Raw genomic sequence first — 22,123 nt, 5'->3', positions numbered from 1 at the left:
GGTAAGGGAAGGTAAAAGGCGTTTCCATGCGCTGCTCTGGTTTCAGTGTTCCATTGCGCCAGAAGAGGCTTAGTCATGCTGGCCACATGACCCAGAAAAACTGTCTGCAGACAAACACCGGCTCCCTTGGCCTGTAAAGCGATATGAGCACCGCAACCCCTGTGACTGGACTTAACTGTCAGGGGTCCTTTACCTTTACCATTAAACATGCACTGTGAGCGAACTGAAGTTAATACCAGCAGCCACAGTGCCTGGGCATACACACCCCTTTGAAAATGCCCAGCTGTTTTTTCCTGGTGGCTGGGTGGCTGGTGTTGTTACATAGTTTAGTCACTAGGTGGCGGTGAGCCCACACTATATCATGGTGGGAGTCTAGAGCTTCCTGTTCCTGTTTTGTTCTCCTTTGAGAGAGACAATAAAGCTACTGATTGACTTGTTCCCGGATCCACACCCACAAAGGCAACGATGGGGGGAAATAGTAGCCCTCCAGAAATTGTTGGACTCCAGCTCCCATCAGCCCCAGTCAGCATGGCCAAAGGTCAGTGGATGATGGGATTTGTAGTCCAGCAACATCTGGACAGCCACAAGTCACCCATTCCTGCTCCCACTAAAGGCTCCCCCTTGAATGGAAGCCTTACGGTGCACTTTTAAAAATTATTATGCAGTGCACTCTTCATTGCTCCTTTGCAACCACAGCTTTACTTGATCCACATCTCACATCATATGGCATCAGGTGAGTGACAGGTGGGCATAGCTGGAGGAAAACGGCTTGGCAAGCCAAAGTGGGAGGACTGGATATTTGGCCCATGGACCAAAGGTCCCCCACCTGTGTTCTAAGCCATCCATAGCAGTATAACTACTGGAGGGGGGGGAATTATTTATAATATTTCATGGTAAGGGGTTGGACTAGATGATCCATGAGGTATCTTCCAAACCGTCTATGAATTGTTTTTTTAATAATTGCTGTTTCTAGGGGTTTTTTGTTGTTGTTATTTTTATCTGTAAGCCACCTTGAGTCCCTGTCAGGGAAAAAGGTGGGGTATGAAGAAATATAAAATAAAAATTATTATTCTATGATTCTGTTTCATTTATATCCTGTCCTTTCTCCCCAAAGACCCCAGGATGACAAGTAGATACATAATTCAAAACAAAAACAAAGCAAATACTTTCTAGAAACAGTTCAAACGTTCTAAAAACAATTGCAATTAAAAACATTCTTCCATCCAGTGGTTATGAGGTGACCAGGATCAGTGATATTCAGCTACCAAATGCCTGGGGAAACAGGTATGTTTTCAAATTTTTCCTGAATTTTAACACTGATGGCGACAGACACGCTGCACTAGGGAGGGCATTCCACAAATGGGGAACCACCACTGAAAAGGCCCTGTCATGGGTCAGAGCCAAACAGGCTGCTCCTAGTGGTGGCACCACCAGCAAGGTCTCACCTGCTGATTGTAGTGTCTGATATTGTGGGCATTTGGGAAGGTGCTTATTTAAGTACTTGCTGGGAGAGTAGATGTGGTTTCAGAGGGAAAGCCCAGACGAGGAGTTGGTTCAGCTCTGTCAGGGGACTGCCATCAGAACAGGGGAGGGAGGCAGGGGGGCTGTTAGAATACAGAGAGCCTCCAAAACTCCTGAGGAGCAGTTCCTCTTCCAGCAGTGGGGAAAGCCACACCTTCAGTGGAGAAGAGAGGGAAGGGGCCAGCCAAGCGAGGAAGGGGCTCAAGGATGCTGCTGAGAGCCCCAGCACCTCACCTCGCCAGGTTGGCCAGGAGGGACGCAAGCCACCTCCATCGCCCAGCTTGCGCAGAGGGGTGAAACACAAGGAGGGGAGACAGAGGCTTGGGGTGTCAAAGTTCTTATGTTGAGAGAGAAGCCAGAAGGGGCCACTCCCGGATTCTGTGAGTGACTAAGACGGACATGAACTTTGGAGATCTGCACTGTAAATAGTTTGCACAATAAAACCTGTAAAAGACAGGTTTGGAGTCCTATGTGGTTACTCGCGAGCAACTACCAGTAGCATCTGAAGAGCTCCTTTCCTCCTATTAGTTAGGATACCCCTGTTTTCCTTCTGCTCAAAGCTTTTCATGGTTTTCCAGAAGCTCCAATGGCTGATTTCTGTGATGCCTTGACGCTTCCTCCATTTTGATATTTTTCTTTGTTAGTTCCCATTTTAGAATTGCTGCTTACCGTCATTTGCTTTAAGCTGCCTTGAGTTGCTTTATCAGTAGTGATATGAACAGAACTATAGCAGAACTGATTTCTCCAACCTGGCATCATCCAGAACCACTACATTCAGCAAAGTCAAGTGCAGGCATGTGCAAACTCTGCCCTCCAGATGTTTTGAGACTACAATCCCCATCATCCCTGACCACTGGTCCTGTTAGCTAGGGATGATGGGAGTTGTAGTCCCAAAACATCTGGAGGGCCGAGTTTGCCTATGCCTGGTCAAGTGCATAAAACACATGACATCATAAAATTAGTTCATAGAATCATAAAACTCTAGAGTTGGAAAGCATTCCAAGGGCCATCTAGTCCAATCCTCTGCAAAGCAAAAATCACTACAAAAGAGTATCTGAAAGATGGCCATCCAGTCTGTTTAAAAAAACCTTCCACAAAGGAGTCCACCAGCTTTTAGGGGTTCCTCTGTCAAACAGAACTTACCTTAGAAAGTTCTTCCTAATGCACATATACATTTAAAATGCATGTGCAGCAATAAAATTAACACATGCAGTTTGTTAGAAGGAAAACAGGTTTGTTCTCAGTGGTGGGAGGGGTTTTCCTTAGTAGATCAATTTACAGATCTGTGCTGTACTGTTTTAGTTCTGCAATCTATACATGTTTACATGGGAGGGAAGCCGAAAGCATCTGTACTCAAGCCCTCTGGGTGTTTTGGGACTACAGTTCCTATCAACCTCAGACAGCCTGGCCCATCAATCACTGGAAATGTGCCCTGATCTTCATGCCATGACTAGGTGTCTTGTTTAACCAGCCTGGCAGAAAATTGGCCCCAGGCCCTTAGGCTTATGAGAAGCACATTCAGTGCTGTGCCCTTGCTGACCTTTCTAGCTGAGCCAATTACTTGCCTGGCTGGTCCTCCGAAATGCTAGCGCAAGGCTGGGCCCTGCATCAGCTGTGACGCCACAGCCTGGGAAAGGAGATTGCCAGGAGCCTCTGGACTCCCTTGGAAAGGGGCGTAGCTCAGTGGTAGAACATCAGCTTTTCCTGAAGAAGGTCCCAAGTTCAATCCCTGGCATCACCAGGTAGAGGTTGGGAAGGACTCCCCACCTGAAACCCTGGAGAGCTGCTGCCAGTCAGTGTAGACAATTCTAAGCTAGATGCACCAGTGCTCTACCATTGAGCGACACTTCTTCCCCTGCACGTAAGATTTTTAAGTGGGCTATAAAAGCATCTTTGGCGATCACTCATAGCCTAGTAAGATTGTCTTCCATGAACACATTCTTAACAGTGAGTCCATAAGTGACTGTGGAGGCCAATTCTGGATCCACACATCCTTCCACAGTGGAGACATAGGTTTCCGGGCTGGAGTTGATCAAGGTGAGGATTTGCCAAGCGTGCCTTCCTCTTAGCATGTTTCTCCCTTGTGTCCTGAGTTTGAGTGTCTTCAAAGCTCATGACATCTTTGGTAAAGGCTATTCTTCAATTGGAGTGCTCGCAGGTCAGTGTTTCCCTGTTGTTGGTGTTTATACTACATTTTTTTAGATTTGCCTTTTAAGTTCAGAATAGAGCAGTTGCTTTGGAAGGTGATAATCAGGTATCCGCACAAGATGGCCAGTCCAACAAAGTTGATGTTGAAGAATTATCGCTTCAACACTGGTGACCTTTGCTTCTTCCAGTACACTGGCATTTGTTCCCCTGTCTTCCCAAGTGATGTGTGAATTTTTTCGGAGATACCATTGATGGAATCTTTCGAGAATTTGGAGGTGGCATTTGTAAGTGGTCCATATTTCACAAACATATAGTAAGGTTAGTAGTACAATAGCTTTGTAAACAAGCATTTTGGTTTCCCTACAAATGTCCCGGTCCTCAAACACTCCGCACTTCAATCGAGAGAAAGCTGTGAGAGTGATAAAAGCATACAACTATAGTAACAATCAGAGACAACCCACATCTTCTGCTGCTCCCAATTCTGCATACAGGTGGGTGTAAGGAAAATACGAACATTTGTCCACCTAGCTCAGTACTACCTGGCAGTGGCTCTACAGTGCTTTCAGACCTGGTAGCTATTGCAGCTCTACCTGGAGACGCCAGGGTTCAAACCTGGGACCTTCTGCATGCAAAGCAAATGCTCTGTCACTGAGCCACAGCACTTCCCCTTCACATTAACGTTAGCAATGTGGCTAGCTTTCTGGGAAGGCCTTTGAATCGCTGCAGACTTGCTTTGAAGTGGGGGGCAGGAATCATAAAGTTTCTTCAACTGTTTTGGACCAGCGTGGATGACAAATCAAGCCCAATCATGCCTGAAGAAGAAAGTTAAATGCACAAGAGCAGTGCAGACTTCTCCAGCTGGAATCTAAGAGCATTGGCTGAAAAAGTGAAGAAGTCACTACATGTTCTGTCAGAAACATTCCTTGAGAGGTACAAGTGGCTCCCATTTTAAAAATAAGCCCCGGACAAACAAACGCCTTCTGGTAATTACCTGGAACACTTTGGCAGGTGTGGCGGCGGAGGGCATTTGTCCTGACAAGTTTCATCCTCCCCTCTCACAGGTGTGACTAAGAATACCTGTCCAAAGAGCCAGGAAGACAAGGTGTTTCTGCAGCCTCAATTTCTGCAAATGGATCTTGTGATTGGCCAGTGGGGAACAGGACTGTGCACATGGCATCAGAAACGTAGAACTGTAGAGTTGGAAAGGATCCAAAGGGTCAACTAGTTCAAGCCCCTGAAATGCAGGAAGCACAGCGAAGAAGGACAGCACAAGGAGAAATGGGGTGACCTGGAATGAAACCAGAGGTGGATTTAGGGCAGAACCACTGCTTCCCTAAGGGACGCGGGTGGCACTAAGGGACGTGGGTGGCGCTGTGGGTTAAAGCCTCAGTGCCTAGGACTTGCCAATCGAAAGGTCGGCGGTTCAAATCCCCGCGGTGGGGTGCGCTCCCGTTGCTCGGTCCCAGCGCCTGCCAACCTAGCAGTTTGAAAGCACCTTCGGGTGCAAGTAGATAAATAGGGACCGCTTTCTAGCGGGAAGGTAAACGGCGTTTCCGTGTGCGGCTCTGGCTCGCCAGAGTAGCTTCGTCACACTGGCCACGTGACCCGGAAGTGTCTCCGGACAGCGCTGGCCCCCGGCCTCTTGAGTGAGATGGGCGCACAACCCCAGAGTCTGGCAAGACTGGCCCGTACGGGCAGGGGTACCTTTACCTTTACACTGCTTCCCTGCACTGGGTGCGAAACCAGAGGGGGTGGGGGGACACTTCAGGGTGTCACAACTATGACATAGTGAAATGAACAGAATGGAAGGCAAGAGGCAGGGGGCACCGAATTCTGGGCTTGCAATGGGCACCGCTGAAAATTTAAAGACCAATGTCCGGTCCCAATGAAACCATTAGGCAAAGCAAGGTGACTGCCTGAGGCGGCTGGGGGAAGGGGGTTAGGTGTCATGGGTGGAGAATCCACCTCTACCTTCGGTAACTTCACAGATAAAAATTAATGAGCAGTTTGTTTTTTATAGTCCTTTTATTCAGGCATCAGGTTGCAAGCAAAAATCCACATCCCTCCACAAGGAGAGCAGTTGGCTACTTTAAATCCTTCCCTCCCCGTCGCCAGCAACATCCTGCACGCCAGCAGGAAGTCCCTCCTCCTCTCTGCATCGTTTGTTCTCTAATACGGTTGGATCTCCTAGTTCTCTAATGATGTCTCTGCTATCTGTCCCCTCCCTTCTGTTTCTCTTGCCATTATCTCGTAGCTAAGTAACTCCTGCCTAAGTTGCTCTGTGTCTGTCTCAACTTCTGAGACAGCTGTAGGGAAAAGGGGGGGTGTCGAATCTCCCCCCTCCAGCTCCTCTGCTGAGCGAATCTGCGCTGCCTGAGAATGCATTCCCCAATCCTCCGCTTCAGTCCATTCCCTGACATTAGGAGAGTAGAAACCAGGGGAAATAGGAAGCAGTCTTATAGCAAGTCAGATTATTGGCCCTTCTAGCTCAATATTGTCCACACTGACTGGCAGTAACTCAGCAGGGTTTGGGGCAGGAGAAAGAACTCGGGAACATATGGAGAGCCTGCTGGAATCCCACAAGCAGGACCTGAGCACAGGGGCCCTTTCCCCTCCTGTGATTTCCAGCAACTGGTATTCAGAAGTATGACTGCCTCTGATTGTGGAGGATAGCTATCAAGGTTAGTGGCCATTTTTAGTCATCTTTTTTCCAGCCCTACTTGGAGTTACTGTGGATTGAACCTTGGACCTCATGTGTCCACAGCAGATGCTCTACCACTGAGCTATTGACCCTCCAAAAAAGGTAAGTTTTCAGTTCAGAACAAACAGCCAGTTTAAATATGAGAATCTGAAGCTGTTTTAAATGGGAGACTGGTTGCGCCCAACAGAATCATCAGGAAATGGGTACCAATATATCTGACATACCGTTGAAGAGAAGAATTTGAGGTGGATGGGTGGACATATGAATTCATTTCCATTTATGAATTGCTTCTTCTAAAAACATTGAAGTGGCAATGATAATAACTTTAAAAACATTCTTTTAAAAAATACAAAAATGGTATGTCTGAAAGCATATCAGTTTCATATATAAAACCAAAACAATCAAAATAATTCCATCACACTCTTTATTACAGTCACCAAAGCAGAAACTTTGTACAAATTTATAAAATAATACAAAACAAAATAGAAAACAATATCAATAAAATTACTAGTAACCAGGGCTGGCCCACCCATGAAGCAAGCTGAAGTGACTGCCTCAAGTGGCAGGATCCACAGGGACCGCGGATCCTGATGTAGATCTTTATCCCCCCCCCCCTTGTTCCTGATGTTGATATTCACTCCCACTTTCTTCCCTGGCAGGGAGGGAGCTGCCATTTTGTGGTTCACCTCAGGTGCCAAAATATCTTGGGCGGGCCCTGCTCATAGCTGTCAACTTTCAGATTTGAAAATAAGGGATCAGCAGCCTCGAAAATAAGGGATCAGCAGCCTCAACTGTCCTAGGGAACCTCGAAAATAAGGGATCAGCAGCCTCACCTGTCCCGGGGACAGTCTACGGGATATCTAACAATCCGGGATAGCAGCGGGAAGCAGTGGGAAATGGCGCTGGAATAAGGGAATTTCCTGCAAAAAAAGGGAAGGTTGACAGCTATGGCCCTGCTTGTAACTGTATCATACTATAGAGCATGAGGCATAAAGAACAAAATTAAAAGTTTGCAGCAGCACAATACTTAGCCACCCTAGAAAAGGAGGATGTTTTCTGACCTGAAAGGAGTCAAGGAAGCATAAATTGTGTCTGATCGTCCTGGGAATTTCTGTAAAAAAAAAAAGTTCCATAAAAATCATACCAGTACCACAATAAAAGGAGCAACACATAAGAACATGAGTTACCAATTCTACCTCTCCAAATTCACAGGGACATTTGCATTGACAATGGAGGGGGAGTATTGGAGGGAAATCCCCTCCAGGACTGCTGATGGAAGGATGTTTAAACACGGCAGAGTAAAGCCTTTGCAATGTTTTTGAAGAGAGAGCTCATAAAGATAGGACTGCATGATATTTGAGGCTAAGCCTAGAAACAATTTCATGCATATAAAAACAATACCCACATCTGGCATATGAAGCAGCCTTGGCCCCGGATCTACTTTGCCCCGGGTCTGTTTGGCTTTATTCCCCCCTGCCCAATATATTTTATTGTGTTCTTAAAATTAGAACAAGGAAAAAGAGAACAAAGAACAATATTTCCGGTTACAGATCTTGGATCTATTGGACAAGTTTGGCTTTGATTTGCTGCTTGCTGGTTTACTTTGGACAGGAGCACTTCACAAGAAAGGGGTGAAGAGTTGATAATCCCTCGTTTTGACATAACAGGAAAGAGTCCAGGACGCCACGGCGTTCCAACAAGCCTTCAATCTGTATTATGCCGAAGATGGAAAATAAAAGGTTGACATGGGTGGGTTAGGTTCTGACGCTTTTGCAAGGTACATTGAACATTTTGGCAGTGTCAAAGTCCACCTTGGCCATCCAGGCTGTGCCATGACAGATTTTCCTCTAGCACAGCGGAAATCAAGCTGGTTTGTGCTGTCTCTTGGCCTGACTTTGGCTTTCCCAGCCAGATTGGAGCTTGAGAACTTTGTGACGGAGATCCAATGAGACTTTCCAACCAACAAAGTAACCAAGAAAGGCAATCATTTGACCATCACATTTCAAGATGAGGAGGGGGCTTTCACAAATAAGTCGTGGCCTGGTTTGCACATAGCACAAATCTGGGGTTTGTTTAACGGTGGTTTGTTCGCATTAGCAAAGTCTCTTATATAACACAAACTGAGTCTGGCGAGAAAAGAAATCTGGAGAGCACATGCAAATAATGGACAATGGAAATGCCTCAATTACTTTATTGATTTCATAAATTTTATACACCGCTTGATTGTAAAAAATACCAAAAACCTCAAAGCAGTTTACAAAAAGATAAAACAACAAAATCAAGACTAATGTACAGTCATGCTTTAAAACGTAGAAAAGTTAACATACCAAAGCAGATTAAAATTACATCGACCTTCTGAGTGTCTTTTTTGTTTTGATTTGATTTGATTTGTTAGTTACTTAGTTAGTTTACCCTGAAAATAACTTAACTGGATAAAGCTTTTTTTGCAATGGCCTCTTCCTTCAATCCAAGAGCAAAGCTTTGGCTCTTGTGAATCTCACCCACTGTAAAATCTCCTTTCCCCATTTCCTACTGCCTGTCCAGAACATGTCCAGAATTCACAAGGCACTCTTTCACTGTTTAGTGGTCTATCAGAGCAACTAGCAGCATCCATTACAGTGCACAGTTTTATCCAAATATTTATATTTCCTGACACAGGGGTAAAGGAAAAGAAGGCATTTGGTGAGTGATCCAGAGAATCCCAGTGTGGTGAGTAAAATAATTGTGCCGCACCTTGTGGGAACAGGATGAATAGCATGGAATGAGTAGTGTTTGCCTCCTTGAACAACATGGCCTCGGGTTACATATTCAACCTCCCTTTCCCCCAGCCCCATTCACTCATGGCACTTAGAGGTGTATCTAACCTACTCCTCACTGCTCATCCATCCATCCATTGAAAGCATCATTCATTTTACCTTCTGTGTCAGCAAAAGCACCCGGAGCCATGTAATGTAAACCCTATAATATGTAGGAAAAGTTCTTGCCTGCATGCTGGCAATCTGAAAGGCATAGCACAAAAGGAGAGGGGAGAGGGAGGGGAGAGGAAAGCACGCCAACTAAAAGCTGGTTACCATGTCAATGGATCATTTATTGTGAGTGTAGAATTGATTAATACTGAGATCATGGGGAGGAGAAATCCCCTGTCTGCAAAGCAAAATACAGTGGTACCTTGGTTCTCAAACAACTTGGAACCCAAACACTGCAAACCCAGAAGTAAGTCTTCCGGTTTGCAAACTATTTTCAGAAGCCGAAAATCCTCTGTTTTGAGAGCTACGCTTCCCATTTGAGTGCAACACTTCCGTTTTGAGTGTTACGCTGAGGTCTGTCTGGTTTTGCTATTTATTTTTATGTTTCCAAGCTGCCTGGGAAGAGGATAGCAGATACAGCTCCAGATTTGAGACAGCAAACATCTTCACAATGGTGGGGCCCTCAACAAGTGCCTGATTCTGTTGCATTTTCTTCATCATGGTAGGATTTTGAGCTAGTCATGGATGTTGTTTGTTCAACTCCTCTTTTGATTTTGATCCTTCCAGGTCAGGGATGTTGCTCAATTTTGGGGAAGTGACCACAGTTCTGCTTGCATTGAGGGTGTTGCCAGGAGCAATTGATCCCCCTCGGGGCTGAGTCACTCACTGGGAAGAGTCATTCAAAGGTCCATCATGTTAAGCCTACGAAAGGTGTTAGATATGTCAACAGATAATAGGGAGAGTGATGGCTGTGCTTTGAAAGGGCAAAGTTGGGCAGTGAGATGAGTCAGTGGTTCACTCCTTCAAGCAGCATGGGGACAGTGGTGCCAGCTTGAATAAAATATGGGGGGGGCAGGGAAGCCCTGCCCTGCATAATCTATTACAGTCACACCTCGGGTTACAGAAGCACCAGGTTGCGTTTTTTCAGGTTACGGACCCGCCGAAACCCCGAAGTACTGGAACGGGTTACTTCCAGATTTCAGCAGTCGCGCATGCACAGAAGCACCAAATCGCAACCTGCACGTGCGCAGACGTGCAGCTGCAGGTTGCAAACACTGCGGGTTGCAAACATGCATCCTGCACAGATCACGTTCGCAACCCGAACGTCCACTGTACAAGATACAGCGCGCGCACACACTATTTGAATGGCAATGCCCATCAACTTGGAGCATACTCAACCTGTGAAATACTCTAGTATACACCATGGTACATAAGGATTCCAATGCAGGAGGGAGCTGTAGTGTGGAGGTATTGATCCTGCAAGGAAGGGCATCAGGCATGAAGCAGAGCCTCAGCCTTGGGCCTACCTTCTTCTGGGAAGATGCAGCAGCTGATCAGACGGGTCTTGGCCTTGCTGTTTCTCCTTCCTGCCTGAAGCGCTGACACCTGATAACCACAGAACACCCTCTGCCTATCCAACCAGACTTGCAGTGATCTGTGGTTGTGAAACCTGACTCAGCCAAGGCAGCGGGCCCCTGGGGCAGTGCTCCCCGGGGTGGAGTGCGCCTCCCATAGGGGCAGGGTGCACTGTGGGGCCTCCGGAGTCTGCCTGCCTCCTCCCACTCAGCCACCCTACAGCTGGGGGGGGGGGAGGCAGCGGGCGGACTGTTTGGGCAAAGTGGAGCCTGTGTGCCCCCAAGCCACCACATCTCTCCCAGGAGAGACGTGTGGCTCGGACACACTGCAGACCCTGTGGTGAGTGCCACCTGGCATTTTGTCACACACACACACCCCAAGTGGTGACACCCAGGGCGGCCCGCCCCCACTGCACCCCACTTCCTCCGCCACTGATCCAAGGCCCTCCAAATATGCTTAATTTTGCTAATGGCTTGACTGAATCCGGTGCAAAGCCCTTCTTCTCATCTTCTGCCTACCGTTCGCCTCTTTCTTGAACTCCCACTTTCTTTCTCTGTTCCCACTCTGTCCCTTGCATCACCTCTTGCAGTCCTCCATTACCAACTGTCTCCACACTGACAGCGCAGAGAATCATCGAATTGTAGAGTTGGAAGGGACCATGAGGATCATCTAGTCCAACCCCTGCAATCTTTTGCCCAACATGGGACTCAAACCCACGACTCTGAGATTAAGAGTCTCGTGCTCTACTGACTGAGCTATCCTACATTAGACTTCTTCATAGTTAAACTATGGAACTCACTCCCACTAGAGGCAGTGATCGCCATCAACCTGGATGGCCTTAAAAGAGGATTAGATAAGGATTTCCTCTGCCTTCCTGTTGCATCTCTGTTTCCTGAGGTACAGCAAGAACTAATGGATGCACACACAATATCTCACCCAGTTGCCAAACCTTTCTTTAAAAAATAAAAATAAAATTGGTTGATTATTCACCTTAGGACATCAACTCACCTTGCAGTGTCTAAGAGTTGGATGTGGACTTTTTTGAAATCTGGCTGGCACAAGTCTGGGGCCTAATTCTGATGGAAGAATTGACCAACAAGATCCTTGAGAGGAAATGACATTTTAAAAAAACCTGACAGCTTTAATAAAATTTAATAAAATTTCTTTAACAAAGAAACATGGAAGACTTACTGTAATTTCTGGAATGATACATTCATGTGTGTGTGTGTGTGTGTGTGTGTGTTTGTGTGTGTGTAATTTAAATGTGACCTCTTGTTTTGCCTTTAATATGTCTTATATAATTATGCTTTTTTGGACAATGTCAGGGGAGTTGTAGGGTTGGGTGGAGGGAGCGAGGAAGGGAACACGTTTCTGTCTCTATCGTTACGAAAAAACAATAAAGAAAAGTTTTTTGAAAAAAATAATAAATAAAATAAATAAACAAACCCACAAACCACAGGGTGCGGTTGGCACTTGACATGTGTCCTCTCACTTCAGATGAAGGTATTAGAGGCAGAGGGGTCACACCCTGCCTTCATAATGAAAAGCAGAGCACTTGGAGCCTGTCACTTTCAGCCCCGCACACGAGGAGAAGGAGGCAGGTATGTACTTTGCTCAAAAAAGATGCTTCGTGCTCCGCTTTTCTGCCCTCTGCTAGATAGTTTGGCGAGTTTTGTTGCTTGAAGGGAAGTCTGCCCTTTCCTTTTTCTCCACCAATCTCTCATCTAAGCTGCAGCTCCTCCATCAAGCCCTGTCCATTTTTTAAACTTACGCACATTGCAAGAATCAGCTGAAGTGCTATCTAAATAATAAATATTACTACTATTATTATTTAAAGCCCTGACAGGGTTACACATAGACTCAAGATATGGATTTTTGATGCACTATATTGTGAACTGCTCTGGCATCATTGAAACGAAGAGCGATTCAGAAGCATTTTTTAATTTAAAAAATCCTTAAAGAGAAGCAAAAGTGTTGTGGGTTTGGTAAGTCAGACACAGTTTCTAATGTCAAAGGCGGACTCTGGAATTCTGGAGCCTAGAGCGAGGACAAAATTTGGCCCAACCCCCAACCCCCCCAATATTTCTTATTTTCAGAATAATCTATTTGGTCTAGTTGCTTTTTAATGAATCATCACGGTGCTATTTTTCTAGAAAAATAGGTGCTGCAATGCACTGTGAATGCCTTCCTCATTCTCTTATAATGGCAACAGCACCCACCTGAGAGGTGCTGGAACTGAGTTCCAGCATGTTCCAGCTGGAAAAAAAGCCATGGATCTTCTCAATATTATTATTATTTTGCACCCCCTTAGCTTGGTGCCCTGAGCTGGAGAACCACCCATAATTCCCTAAATCTGTCGCTGCTGAGGTCTCTGTGTTTGCAAATTCTGGAATTCCTTTAATGCTGCGTTTCTAATTAATTTCCTGTTCTTTTGATGATCAGGGAAACTTGAAGAAAATTAGGACCAAAACTGAAATTGGTTTCATTTATTTCTTTGTGTGGTTTTTTTCCTAGAGAGAGCAGATTTAACCATGGGGAGGGACCCATTTGGAATAATGCTACGTCAATCAAGAGTATTCGCTTGCATTGTTATGGTTGGTGAGTACAGTTATGTTTGGATGCCGTCAGCTCCCAAGATGTCACTGAAATTCACCTGAGCCAACCTGAGAAGACTGACTGGCTAGTGACAGGCAAAATAGAAATTGTAAAAACAAATACCGGTAGCTAAACACGACAAATCGCTGAGGTGAATTTTAGATAATATTGACTGGCCACTGAAGGGTGAACTATAAATTGTGAACAAATAACCAAATACAACAAAGCGCTGAGGTAAATTTTAGAGAGTCCTGCTTGGGCAATATGAGAGGCAAAAAGCAGCTTCGTAATCCTCTGAAGAGAGGATTCTCAGGTCTCTAAACTGCCACAAAACTTCATCATGGAGCAGGAGCAAAAATAGGAGTTCCAGTTTGGGTTTGGGGAAAACTTCCAAAATATTTTGAAGGAAGTAAACCGTTTTGACAAGGTATGGGAGAGATTTTTGGGGAACGGGGGAGGATGGGGCCTTTGAATTCTTCGGGGGGGGGGGGGAGTCCTTTTTTAAAACCTTTAAAGACATTTCCCTAATGCTCCTAGCTGTGTGGGCTGGGGGGAAATCTCACTGCAGTGAGGAGTGAAGAGATCAGCCTTCCTTTCCTGTGCACACCTAAGTTTATTTTAGGACAAACAAGATAACCAGCTGCATGCTACATTCAAGAGAACATCTAATTTGGGCCTCAGTATAGCCCTTTTCTTTATGGATTCACATCTGGGTGTTGCCATCATATAATTAGAAGAAAATTAGAGCATGCAAACGCAAATGATAGGAGGGCATGTTATTTATATTATATGTTATTAATTGTAAACCCTCCAACTTTTTTATGGACAGAAAGAGGGAGACACCTCTAATGTCCCATTATTCATGCTAAGGATGACTGACTGAGAACCACCTTCCACATTTGTATGGTACATTGTCGAAAGCTCTTCTACCACCAGTTCTGTGCTGTATTAATTTACTCTGCAGTAAATTCTAGTCTCCCACCAAATGTAAAGCCTTGGTCTGCTATTAAAGGTACAGTGGTACCTCAGTTTTCAGACGTAACCAATTCCGGAAGGCCGTTCAACTTCCGAAACATTCGAAAACCAAAGCAGTTACTTCCATAAGCATTTACTTCTGGAAAACTCAATACGGAAGCCGCGTGGCATGTTCGACTTCCGAAAAGCGTTCAAAAACCGAAGCAGTTACTTGCGGGTTTTCGGCATTTGAAAACCGAAATGTTCCACTTCTGAGATGTTCAAAAACCAAGGTACCACTGTACTCTGGAAAAGGACAAAAGTCACTGGTTATCAGTACTTCAAAATACATATTAGGGAGATGATGGAAAAATTGATGCCATTCAGGCGAAAATGAGCAAGTCTGACAAGCATATTTGAACAAGCAGCTGCTTGCTGGGCTCTGGCATCGGCCTGCCAAGAAAGCAGCAATTTCTCTACTGAGACACCGAGATTGGTCACAGACAAACGGGGAAAGAGAGGTCAATCAAAGGATAGCAGAATAAATAAACTCCAACAGTGAGGTTGCCTTCTCCACCACACCAGGAGTTGCCCCACTCTGCCTACTGGAAGGGCCAGCTTTTCCAACTGTGGGGAGGAGGGGAAGGTGCACAACATGTGCCTCCTCCAAGGCCTATCTTCTAGCACAGTGTTTCCCAACCGGTGTTCCGCGGCACACTAGTGTGCCGCGAGACGTTGCCTGGTGTGCCGCGGGAAAAATTAAAAAATTCGAAAGATATCCGGAGAGGTGGCCTTCAGGCGAGTTTTAATTTTAATTTTCCTTCTCCCACTTAATGCCCCACGCTCGCCCGAGCAGCTTGCAGTCCTCGGTAACCATGGCGACCCGAGGAAGGGGAGGGAACAGGGAAGTCGAGGGCGGCGGCGAGCCGCGATGACGTCAGTGGGCCGCGCCGCCTCGCCCTGGCACGGTGTGAGAGCCCCGGCTAGTGGTGCGAGCTTCAGAATAAGTGGGATCCGCGTGCGCGAGACCGAGATCGCGGGTAAGGAGCTCAGCCCTGGGCAGGAGGAAGCGGGGCCGCGCGTGCGGGCCACATCCCCACAGAGAGCGAGCCTCCCCCGGCCCACCACTCCGGGCAGGTCCACTCGCATGAGGGGGCGGCGATGGCGACGGCCGGCAGCTTGCCTGCAATGCCATCCCTCGAGCAGGCGAGGAGCCCGGAGGCTACCAGATGCGAGTCCTCTTTCCCACCCTGCTCGGGAGTCCAGAGCACTTGGTCGCATTCAGGATCTAGAGTGGGGAAGCGGGGCTTGTGTCTGGGCTGGACACATTGGGCTGCCTGTGCCGCTCGACCTGCGGGGAGAAATCAGGGTGGGAGTCACGACCGTGAGGCAGGGCTGCCAAGTGTGGCAGAAGAGGACACGGCCGTCGCACCTGTCCTTAGGTAGGAGCTTCTTCCGTGTCGACCTGCTGCCCTAAAGTCTTTTTTCTTGGCTTTTTGGCGGTTAGCACAGAAGGAAGGCAAGGGGGAGGGGAAAAAATTGAAACTTACACTTTCGTGCGTCCCTCCCGGCGTGACGCTGCGCGCTGATGTCACAGGGCTGTAATGGTGGTGTGCCTCGAGATTTTTTTCATGAAACAAGTGTGCCTTTGCCCAAAAAAGGTTGGGAAACACTGTTCTAGCACCACACACCTAAGTGCTGGATTGTCAGAGCCCCAGTTTATGCCGAGCAGAGCAAATAGCAGTTTTGGGGACTTTATTTGTTTTTTGCTGCTGAAGCAAAAGAAGCATTTGACAAAGGACATTTGCTGGGCCAGATTTCTAAAGGTGAGCTGCCTTTGATTCGAAGAGGTGTGTGGGTTTTTTCCCTGAAGCCTTCTGTGTCTTTCAGGTTGCGTGATGGCAGCTATTGCCAGTTCTGCGCTGAAGCTTCCAGTAAGTATTTTCTTGGCTTGTGCATACTTGTTGGGCTTTCCTCCTGCTATGGAGGGGCTGTAGCTCTATGGTAAGACACCTGTTTTGCATGCAAAAGGTCCCAGTTTCAATCCGAATCCAGGTATGGCTGGGAGAGATTCCTGCCTGAAACCCTGAACAGCCTCTGCCAGTCAGTGTAGACTTCCTCCAAATAATTCTGGGAGCTGTCGTTTGTTAAGGGCACTGAGAGTTGGAATAAGAGATCCCTATTTCCCCCTCCCGGAGCTACAATTCCCAGAGTTCCCTGAGAAGGGTTGGTTGTTAAACCACTCTGGCAATTGTAGCTCTGAGTAGGAAACAGGGGTATCTCCTATCAACTCTCAGCACCCTTAGCAAACTACAGTTCCCATAATTCTTTGGGGGAAGCCATGACTGTTTCAAATGATATCATAGAATTGTAGAGTTGGAAGGGACCACAAGGGTTGTCTAGTCCAACCCAACCCCTTGCAATGCAAGAATCTTTTTGCCCAACATGGGGTTTGAACCCAAAACTCTGAGATTAAGAGTCTCACGCTCGTGTGAATGTAGCTTCAGAATAAGGCGGCTTCCTATGTTCTTATGGAGTTCATTGCAGCTCCATGTAAAATAAGCACCAAAAAAGCCAGGCTGTTATTACTGTTCCAGCTCTGTGGCAACAGATGGCCAAGGAAGACCAGTCAGAATTACCATTTAGAAAAAGAAAGAAAAAAGGATACTCATTTGATACCACCCTCCCCATCCAGCCAAGCACAAAGGCATCATCACAGCGGAACACATTTCAGACAGACAAAACATTCAAGAACGACTAGTGAGGGGTGGGGCTTGGGAGGAGTTCCAGGGACCAGCTGAAGAAGCCTGGATGGCCGCATTAGAACCCGAGGCCCAATGTCCCCCAGCCCTGCAATAGTGCAAAAGAAAGACTGGTATGGATAAGTTAGGTGAGCTTCAAAGAGTCCAGGTGTTTGCCCAAAGAAGCTTAGAATATATTATAGGTGAGACAGCCAGAACCCACAAAGAGAAGGCAGCAAGGCTGGAGGTCAAGGCAGATCAAAGGTTGAGGACCACGGACAGCTCCAAATGAGGAACTCACGCCAACAGAAGCAAAGTTCTTTAAATTATTGGTGTTAATTCTTATTGGTAATTTTATTGTTTTATCTTGTCTGTAAATCCTGTTGAGATTTTTTTTTTTTTTACAATATTGCAGTGTATAAATTTTATGAAACAAACCAACCCTCTGGTCTGAAGACACGCACACCTCTTTCATTCTGCAGCGTGCACACCCTGGTGTCGATAGACTGGTGATTTGTGGTGGGAGGCACCTGCTTCTTCAGGGTCAGGGAAGATGTCTGACAGTCCAGGTTCTGAATCTATGGGCCCCAATAGTCTGGGAGGTTCCAGCTCCTCATCTGGTGCCCCTGCAGCCTCTGGTTCATTATCCATAGAATCACAGAAATGTAGAGCTAGTAGAAACCCCCAAGACTCACCCAGCCCAATCCCCATGCAATGCAGGAATTACAGCTGAAGAGACCCTGGCAGATAGCCATCCAACCTCTGTTTAAAAGCCTCCAATGAAAGTCCACTTCTCTGATGAAGAAAAGTCCAACTCTCACCATTAGAAAGTTCTTTCCTATGTTTAGTAGGAATCTCCTTTCTTGTCGCTGGAGTCCATTGGTTTGGCTCCTACCCTCTGGAGCAGCAAAAAACAAGCTTGCTCCCAAGCTTCCATTAATCTGGAACACTGATGGATTCAGGGGGGCATGGCTTCTTTGGGCACATGGGATTCCCCTCTGACTCAGTCTGGGTCCAGGGTCATTCATTCTTCTTCTGCCACCAGGTTGCTGGCTTGCCAGGCAGCCAGTGTGGCACATTCTCTCCAGCAATCCTGAACTCCCTGGGGCAGAAGGCTCGCAGACTCTCGGTGCAGCAGATTGAGAACTGCATCCCCGGCAACATGCTATCCTCTTCTCTGCCTTCCTTGAGCAAAGTTCAGGGCTGGGACCCTGAACAGGCTGGCGCCATCCTGGAGAAACTGTTCAGTTCTGGATACCAGGTAAGACAAACATTGTCCCCTTGCATATGAAACACGTACAGCTGAGCAGGAACCTTGAGGAGACGTGGGAGTGAAGAAACGTGGTACAGGGAACTTCTGCCAGAAGTTGAAGGTTTTTGCCAACAGGAAAGAGGTGTAGCTCAGTGGTAGAGTATCTGCTTTGCATGCAGAAGCTCCCAGGTTCAGCACCCCAATGGAATGACTGGGAGAGTCCCAGTTTGCAACTCTGAAGAGTCACTGCCAGTCAGTGTGAACAATGCTGAGCTAGATGGACCAATGATCTGACTCAGCAGAAGGCAGTTTCCTATGTGCACATTGGCCCCAGTGTCTAGCAGGTCAGAATGATACTGGTAAGAAATCGGTCCAAGGAGAAATGGGTTAAAAGCTCATATAGAAAGAAGGAAAATGTCCCGACTAAAGAAGAATGGCAACAGAAGTTATTAGAATACTCAGAAATGGTGAAACGTACTGGACAAATAAGAAATCAATATGATTTTTTAAAAATATAGCATTGAAACCGTTTATTGAATATTTACAAAACTCTTGTAAACAAATTAAGACTTTAGCAGGATTAAAGTAAAAACATGCAGTGACAAAAACATATATTGAATATCTGGGATAAACAATAAATAGGGTTAACATGGAAATGCAGTAAAAACAGTATACTGTAAATGTAAGAAACCACAAAAAGGGGGTGGGGAGTCAAATTATGATGTGGAATAATTCAAATTTATGTTTTGTGTTTGTTGTAAAATGAAAAGTATAAATATTTTTTTTTAAAAAAGTTCATGTAGAAGTCCCTTAAGAACATGACTCAATGTGGGCTTGCAGTGTCTCCTAGCTCCAAGCTACCAATTCAGTCTTCTGGGTAAAGTTGACTATTGGATGACCAACCTGGTTTCTACAGCTAAGAGTTTCCTATTTACAGATTCAGGATGGCCAGAGCCTTGCAGCACTTGGGAGTTTGGTGGTTGGGTTGAGCCACACCAGCCTGGAATCCATACCTGCCCAGGTGGTCTTGGACGCTGTTAAAGTCCCAAGCTTTGCCAAGCAGCTGGAGACTGTGCCACCCACTCTGAAAACAGCATTTGTGGAAAAGGTGAGGCCTTTCTTTTTCCTGTTAACTCGTTGTAGCATTTCGATGCTATTATTTATTAAATGGTTTTTAAAAAATTCTTCTGTTCAGCCAAAACAAACCCCCAGGGCAGCTTGCGATCTGAAAGACACGGCACAAAAAGAAAAAGGGGGTGGGAGGGAGAAGGGGGAAAATAAACTCAGGCACTAGTTCTTAGTTACAGGATCCTTGACCTGTCAGGATGGAGAGGGGGAGCTCAAAATTTCCAGCCTTTCAGGAGAACTGACAGAGAGGCTTAATAATAACAGCTTTCATGTTTTTAAAAGCACTTCACGTACATTATATTTATTGTAATCCTTTACAACAGCCACCTCAAGGCACATGCCACCTCAGGAAAAATATTACCACTGCCTGCACTGCTAAGCAACACCTTCCCCCATGCCCTTCTCAGCTAATTGACTTTAACACCAGCAGGATTAACCTTAAATTATCAATTGAATGATCTCTGCTGTTGCATTTCCAACCAAGACAACCCTGCTAAGTGGGGAAATAGTGACTCGGTGAGCTTTGTGGACCAGTAGGTATTTTAACCTGGATCTTCCTAAGGCCACTTAGGGATAGGGGAGAATTTTGGTTCAGTTCTCATTTTAAAGTGATTTGAGGTTTTGTGAAGGCCCTGATCTGACTTATTGCGGTTTATTGACACTGTGCTTTGACTCATGGAAGGTGGAGAGCACCCCCAAACCACATTTGTCCACCTGCACACCCCTAATATTTATATTCCGATGGATTGTTTTCACACTTTTGCCTATCACCCAGGAATATGAAGATGAAGAGTCATCAATAAGTATTTTAAATAAACAAACAAAGCAGCCATGATGGGCTAGATGGGACTGCCATCCAGTTCAGCAAAAGTCTTCCCCCATGAAGTATAACTTTGTTTTTTAGCTGGTTGCTGCTACAGCGGGATTTAATGACCTGGTGAAATACACCCCGGATGGTCTGGTTCCCTATATACCAAAATCCCTGTTGGTCCCTGGTGACACATTCAACATTCAAGATCTCAATGACAAGCCGTGGACCCCAGAGCAGGTGAGACAGGGAGATGACTCACCCTTATTTCCAACTCCTCCTGGACATCAAGGAGGAATCACGTGTCCTTGTTATTAACGGAAATTGCTTATGTTCTTCTTGGTTTATTCCCATAGGCTGCCATGTTGTTTCCTGATATAATCAAGAGGGTCCCTGAAATCCACAGGTATTGCTGACCCCTAATATTCTTTTTCTTTTTTGGTCTTTTTTCCTCTTTGTGGAAAAAATGCCACATTTATTCATAGCACTCTTTTAAATGGGTGGCTTTATTGGAGGGGAATGGTCTGGAGAGGAGAGGAGAGGCCCACCCATTAGCCTAGAGGGCACCGTCACTTAGTTGTAACTCTTGCAACCCAGCTCATTCTTTTTGGGATGCTGATGAGGACACTTCAGTGGCCAGTTTATTTTCTTACAAAGCAACTTGTCTGACCAGGCCAGCAGCCTCCTCTCTTCAATTTTAACCCTCACTGGGCATGGGATCCCAAGAATTGGAAGTGACTCAGGGCATCATCCAGACCTGGGTAGGCAAACTAAGGTCCGCAGGCCAGATCAGGCCCAATTGCCTTCTGGTTCCGGCCCGCGGATGGTCCAGGAATTGCCTCGTGGATCGCTGACACGCACGTTCATTCCTTCTCCCTCCCTCTCCCTCACACGGCGGTGGTGGCGGTGCCTCCCTCCCTCCTCCTGGCTTCTCCCTGCCCTGCCTAGAGGAGGAAGGGGGCTGGGCTTTGTTGGTGCCAGCAGCAGCAGCACTCGAGTGACCGCCATTTTAAGCAGCCTGTGCTGGTCCCGTGGGCTAACCGAGAGTCCAGTCCGAGGTCGAAGGTGCAGTATGGAGGCAGTCCGTAAAAGCTGAAGCTGGGTGCAGGGCAGGGAGTCAGGTGAGGTCAGGAGCTCTGGCAGGAAAGCAGGACAGGGTTCAGGCAGGTACTGACAACCAGTGATGTTGCTCCCGCAACTTGGGACTGGAGCTCGCTGGCTTTTATCTGCCCAGAGGCATAGGGCAGCCCTGAACCTCAGGTGTCTCACCTCTCCTGGCCTGGAGGCGAGCGCTCCTCCTGCAGGAACTTAGTTCCTTCCGCCTCTCTGCCCTGAGCCTCTGTAGCTCACGAGAGGCTGGAGGGTTCCTGGACCCAGAGGCAACCTCAGCTTCCTCTACCAGGGCTGGGAGTGGAGCACCTGCAGGCAATGGGTCCTCCACCACCTCAGGAGCCAGAGCAGACTCAGCTGGTGCCTGCACCTGAGGATCCAGCACAGGTGAGGACCTTTCAGGCTCATGCCCCAGCCCCGGCTCAGCTGGCTCTGGAGGCGGGGAATCCTGTGCAGGCTGGGATTCCTCAGGTTCAGCATCCAAATCCGAATCCCAGGCCATCACACAGCCCTTTCGTGCATTGCTCATCATCCCGCCGCCGCCAGCCCCTGCCTCTCACAACACACAGGTAAGCAGCCATCGGGGCTTGTGGTGCTCTTCCATAATTCCCCCCCCCCCTAAAAAAAAACATAGTCTGCCCCCCACAAGGTCCGAGGGACAGTGGACCTGCCCCCTGCTGAAAAAAAGTTTGCTGACCCCTGATCCAGACTGACCCCTCAAATCCACAACACAAGAATTAGTTGGCTCTGCCAGCCACCAGTGCCCCTGATCGAATTATGAGCCCTCCATGTTAAGTGTTTCAAAGGCAGAGGAGGAGAAAGGTTAGGAGATACACCAGCTCT

At 46.9% G+C, this 22,123-nt stretch overlaps 1 long non-coding RNA gene across 1 annotated transcript; it reads left to right on the top strand.

Annotated features, from left to right (window-relative positions):
- The first annotated feature begins 19,187 nt into the window (after positions 1-19,187).
- Positions 19,188-20,576, top strand: LOC144325456 (uncharacterized). Its single transcript, XR_013390615.1, has 3 exons — positions 19,188-19,342; positions 20,267-20,410; positions 20,527-20,576. It is a non-coding gene; the product is annotated as an uncharacterized LOC144325456 (long non-coding RNA).
- Positions 20,577-22,123: the final 1,547 nt, after the last annotated feature.

Source organism: Podarcis muralis, chromosome 14 (genome assembly GCF_964188315.1).
Source record: "Podarcis muralis chromosome 14, rPodMur119.hap1.1, whole genome shotgun sequence".
In the NCBI taxonomy this organism is placed as follows: domain Eukaryota; kingdom Metazoa; phylum Chordata; class Lepidosauria; order Squamata; family Lacertidae; genus Podarcis; species Podarcis muralis.
Note: the sequence above shows the minus strand (reverse complement) of the source record. Positions and strands in the feature narration are given on the sequence as shown.